Genomic DNA, 6,000 nt, shown 5'->3' on the forward strand with positions numbered 1-6,000 from the left:
ACATTATCGAATGCTCCTTGTATCAACTGCTAAATCCACAAATCTCATTTCAGCCTATCATTATAGGCTCATTAAATATTTTTCTAATTATTTTACAGATTGAGAAACCAAGACTCAGCAAGTTTAATTTTCCCCAAATCACAAAGTTACTAAGTTTGATAGACTGGATTTGAATCCAGGACAGTAAGATTCTAGAGTTGTACTGTCCAATATGGTAGCCATTAGTCATATGTGGCTATTTTGATTGAAATTAATTAAAATTAAATAAAATCAATAATATTACTCTTCAATAAAGGCCATGGGCACCAAAAATCTTTCCAAGGTTAAAGTACCAGCAAGTGACAAAACCAGAATCGAAACCTAGGACTGTTGATGTAAAGCTGGTGGTACAGGTCGGTCTCCATAGTATTGTGGCTTCCCTCTTCCTGGGATATATGGTTGCTTCAGTTTGTTTTTGGCACTCAGCTTTATTCAGATGAGCAGCTGAAGCTCCAGACTTGAAAGCCCTAGGGATTAGTCTTCTTATCTAATTTATCCCATGTCATGTGAATGGAAAGCAGAGAACACACTGTCTTACAAATAATTGATGATCAACAAATGTTTGTTGAGGTAAATTATCATCCTTTTCATTAACTGACATTGTTACAGACATGAAACAGAGATATTAGATGAAAACAAGTCTGGAATCTTGGGACAAGAGAGCTGTCTCACAGCTGACATATTTATAAGTATGGGCACTAAATACTTCCCCTGGGCTGAGTGGGTGCCCAGTGAAAGACAAAGACAAGGAATGTTACAGAAAGCCAGGACATACCAGCTATGCGTAGAGAGCAGTCAGAACAATCTCAAGAAGTGGAGAGACTGATTCGGGTTTTGAAGGGTGATTGGACTAGAAGTATAAGCTTCTTAACAAGGTGAGACCCTGCTTTCTTTTCTAACGTATTTCTTGACAACTCAGCATATTTAAAGCGCCATATTGCTTGCAATTTTTACACACATTTGGCACTTCTTGCTTACCTGTGTGTTTTTGTTCCTACATTCAGCCTATAGATGATATACTCACTGTCTAGTTAGTTCCTAATGTTTCCTCACGAGTTATCCTTTAAGCCATGCATAATCCCCATAGGACTGCTCGGTCATGCTCCTTTGTACTATTCGAGAATCCTGGGCTTACCTCTAAAACTTCACTTACCTGATTTGTTTACACTTCTATCTCCCTGGATCAGTTAGCTTTTGCTGCTTAAAACACCATCTCAAAACTCAGTGGCTCAAAACAACAATCATTTATTATTGACCATGAATCTAAGAGTCAGCTGAATCATTCTGCTGCGCTGAGCTAGGTTTGGCTGACTTCAGCTGGGCTCCCTCATGTGTCTGCAGTCAGTTTGTGTGCAACTTGGGGTCTGACTGATTCAGGATGGCCTTTCTTACATGGCTGTTGGTTGGGGGACAGAAGAAGTGGGCCACATGTCTCCCTCAAATTCGACCTGCTAGCCTGGGCTTATAACTATGGCAATTGGCAGAGTTCCAAGAGCAAGAGCAAAAGCTTATGAGACCTCTTGAGGTGCAGGTTTAGTAATGCCATGGTGCCACTGCTGCTACATTGCTTTTGCTCAAAACTCAAGATTTGGTGCAAATCGTATTGCAAAGAGGTGACAATTGAGGCCATTTCTGTAAATGATCTAGCACACTCCTTGAAATCGTCCTCATCAGCAAAGATGGGAACTAAGATTTACTCATTTATCTATGTCCAGAACCCACCAGAAATTAAGGCTTTATGATATGACAGGGCTTTGTTTTATTGCAGATGCTGATGAGTGGAAAATATTGAAGATGCTCCAGGCAAGACAAGATGGGAAAGTAGAACAAGTATGTTGGTTGTCACCATGGAAAACATTTGCCATGAAGGAAGACTTCTGATTTTTCTGCTACCAGGACAAACCTGGGAAGTTAGTAATCATATCATTTTCCTCTTCTCCCATATATTCCATGTATCTTCTCCTTCATTGACACCTCCCCCCACAACTCCCCCCCCCCAACCCAACACACACACAAAGATATTTCTGATGAGGGAAATATAGCTCAGAGGATACTCCTGGTAAAGGCACTCTCTTAATTACTACATAGATCTTAAAAAAATGTTTTTAATGTTTATTTGTTTTTGAAGGAGAACAAGAGACAGAGTGCAAGTGGGGGAGGGACAGAGAGAGAGGGAGACACAGAATCTGAAGCAGGTTCCAGGCTCAGAGCTGTCAGCACAGAGCCTCATGCAGAGCTCGAACCCATGAGCCAGGAGATCATGACCTGAGCTGAAGTCGGACGCCCAACTGACTAAGTCACCCAGGCTCCCTTTGATTACTACATAGATATTTACCACTAATTCTGTCTTCTCTCTCCAAAGATTAACTCGGCTGAGTAGGTATGAAATTTGAGGGTTAATGTACCTCATGAAAATGTCTTATTTTCTAAGTGTCTTCCTGCTTCACTCTCCTCTCTATGGCTCTTAAGACCAGTGTGTAGGGACAAATCCCAAGAAGGAGCACACTGGAAACATGGAAGATGGAAACAAGTAAGAGACAGCAGTCAAATACAGGCTTAAAAGCCAATACGTCTCAGTCAAGGTCAATTTACAACCTATTAAAATTCTCTCAAACAAATATCTACTGCCAAGCTGTCATCTCTAAGGACTCCATTTTGCCCTTCACCAGTTTCCTCTCCTTGGAAGAGGAGAGAGGCTGGACTGCAGCTATTCTCAAAAGAGTTTCCCAAAGTACATTTTATTAAATATAATATATCAGTATCATATATTTAAGTATATATAATAATATTATATTATATTATATTATATTATATTATATTATGTATTAGGATTAGATGTGGGGATGAAGTTTCCATGTTCTAAAATCTTTGGGACACTTTGGGGCACCGGGGTGGCTCAGTCAGCTGAGTTCGACTCTTGATTTTGGCTCAGGTCATGATCTCACAGTTTGGGGAGTTCAAGCCCCACCCTGTCTCTGAGCTGGCAGTACAGAGCCTGCTTGGGGTTCGCTCTCTCTCTCTCCCTCCTTTTTCCCCTCCCCTACTCAAGGTGTCTCTGTATCTCTCAAAATAAAAGTAAGAAAAAAAACAAAAATGAAAAACAAAAAACAAAACACACAAAAAAACATTTCTAGCCAAATATTAAAAAAATAAATAAATAAAAATAAAATAAATCAAATCAAATCAAATCAAATCTTTGGGACACTTTGAGACATGCTTCTAATTATATATCTACGTCATGGAGGTTAGTATTGCCTGCTATTTGCATGCTAGTTCACCACTGAAAAGTAAGGTAGAATCTATGCATTTCCTTTGAAACATATTTTAGAAAATGATGTTCCAGTTTTCAGAGGATGTAAGGAAATGATAGAATTCCCATTGATACCTAACAAATTACTCCAAAATTTAGTGGTATGACAACCATTTACCATGCTCACAGACTTTCTAGGTCAGGATTTCAGACAGCATATCAACAATGGCTTGCTTCTGCTTCATGATATCTAGGATCTCAGTTGAAAGTCTCAGAGCCTGGGGGCTTGAATCATCGTAAAACTCACTTACTCAAATGTCTAATGATTAATATTGTTTATAGGCTAAAATTTCAGTTAGTGCTTCTGCCCAGAATACCTACTCATGGTCTTTCCATATAATCTGTACCTTCTCACCACATAGTGACTGACTTCCAAAAGAAGGCATCCTGAGAGAGCCAGGGGTAAGCCATGTCAACTTTTATGACCTAGCCTTGGAAGTCTTGTAGTGTCACTTCTGTTACATTCTATTCATCAAGGTGTTCACAATCTGCTGTGGTTCAAGGGGTGGGGGGGGAGGGATTGATGGATGGTGGCAAGGCTCTAGGACAACATATGGGGCTAGAAATATTGATATGACTTAAAACAAACAAACACAATATTCCATACTAATTATGTGTGGAAGGCTGTAAGTATATGAGCTTAATAAGAACAGAGAATTTAGATAGGTAAGTAGGGAAGATAAGTTTATAAATGGAGATTAGAAAACACAATATTCTAACTGGTCCATATAAACCATCATGAAATACTTGACACCAGCATATTATATTGCCACAATGAAGCAGCCCAGCATTTGGGAGTTATGAAGTCAGATAAATGAAAATATCTTCTACAATCTCTACATAAGGATGTTTCACTGTATTATGTTTCACTCAGAATTCAAAAAATGTCACTTTGAGGCACTAGTCAGAAACTTACATTCAGCTAATGACTGTGATATAGATGGGAAATTGGATCTGTGCCTATATGCTGAGTTATGAAGAGAATGATAACAAGTATTATATTTAATGAAGGATATTGAATATTAAAATACAAATTACATGTTATAAACTTCTCCAGTCTTCAGCAACCTTTTAGAATAAATAGTCATGGTTAACATAGACCCTTCAACTTTTAAGAACTTCTGTATTATGGATGTCTTAATGTTACAGGGGAGATATATGCTCCCCCAAACTCTTGATTTTACTGGTTAAATCCAGGGTTTGGGTGAGGTTTCACTCTCCATCAATCTATACTCCACATTGCTGGGAGCCAGCAGTGCCCTGCTGGACATCAAGGGCTGCCCTGGACATGAACTCTTTTGGAGCTTGTTGGAATAGCTGGAGGGAAAAATGTATCTGTTCTTTTTTTGTTGTGCTCTGTTGTTGGAATGGTCTCAAGTTTTGATAGAGTGTTTAGCAAAGCAGCAATTCCTTAGGCATTTATCCATGGAACTGTGTGAAAGGTATAGTCACCTGAGAGTAAAAGTATTTTTCTGAAAGATTACATCTCAGGACACTTGACTAGCTCAGTCAGAAGAGCATGTGACCTTGATCTTGGGGCCATTAGTTCAAGCCCCATGTGGGGTGTAGAGATTACTTTAAAAAGTTATGTCTTACGGTCTTTTGGTTATACCAAGATGGCATCATCCATATCTCCAAGTTACTCTCCCTTATAACTAAAAGAACATAAACAAAAACAAACCCTAGACATAACACAATAATTCAGCATGGAGAGTCCCTAAAATGTAGAAAGAATAAAGTAGGTTACTTTGGGACTTTCCTTAGAACCTGAGGGACAACATAGTGGTGAGTTCCTTGGGTCTTTTTATTGTCTCCTGTATACCACAGAGTGCTGGCAGAAGCCTCAGATCTAGAACCACCAATAAGCACAAAAAAAAAAAATGTAGCTGCGAAAAAAAGTCTGTTTCCCTCAGCCAAAGAACAAGACAGGATGGCCTACCACCAGAAAAGTTTTTTGAAAATACTTTACACCAAACACTAATGAGAAAATCATACTTTTCAGCCCTGGAAGACTCATCGGGGATGAGTAGAAAGTTGATCCTCCATATCACCTTGCCATCACTCCTGGAAGCAGGGGACTTGCTCCAGTGTTCGCTCTGGATATTGCCAGTGAGGTTGAGCAGATTGCTGGTCTTTTATCCCTTTTCTGGCAAAAGCAGTGGCTGTGATTTGATTTCCATACAGAGAAGTGCTGGTGAGGCTGAGTGGTGATTCATTCCCCACACAATCGGAGGAGGTAGAGTTCTGATTGTTCTCTGTTCTATATTCTATGACAATGACAATTCTAGTGGGGTCCATCAGTGAGCAGAAATGGCTCTCCCACTCAGCAGCCATGAGACTTAACCAGATGATGTGATGTGAGGCTGGTAATCACTAGTCTTCACTCTCGCTGTTCTTGCCCACCCCCCCCCCCATGCCACAAGGACCCCTTGGGCAGCTAAGAATATACAACCATGCAGACATCATTCAACAGCAACAGGAAGACTGCCTATTGAATACAGAAGATTCAATAGAATACAGAGTTTTGTAACATAATATCCAAAATGTCCAGACCATAACCATAAGTAATTCATACCAAGAGCCAGAAAAATCATCCACAGACAAGTACTGAGATGAATCAGAGGTTGGAATTTCTTGACAAGTATTTTAAT

At 39.6% G+C, this 6,000-nt stretch overlaps 1 long non-coding RNA gene across 2 annotated transcripts in view; it reads left to right on the forward strand.

The window, feature by feature from the left end:
• LOC122240869 overlaps positions 1 to 5,439 on the forward strand; it is a 54,427-nt gene extending 48,988 nt beyond the window's left edge. For both annotated transcript variants that reach the window (XR_006220608.1, XR_006220609.1), the window contains exons 2-3: positions 1,808 to 1,949; positions 5,352 to 5,439. This is a non-coding gene — a long non-coding RNA (uncharacterized LOC122240869). The remainder of the gene's footprint in view (positions 1 to 1,807; positions 1,950 to 5,351) is intronic.
• Positions 5,440 to 6,000: the final 561 nt, after the last annotated feature.

The sequence above is a fragment of the Panthera tigris genome, chromosome C1 (genome assembly GCF_018350195.1).
Source record: "Panthera tigris isolate Pti1 chromosome C1, P.tigris_Pti1_mat1.1, whole genome shotgun sequence".
Taxonomy (NCBI): Eukaryota; Metazoa; Chordata; class Mammalia; order Carnivora; family Felidae; genus Panthera; species Panthera tigris.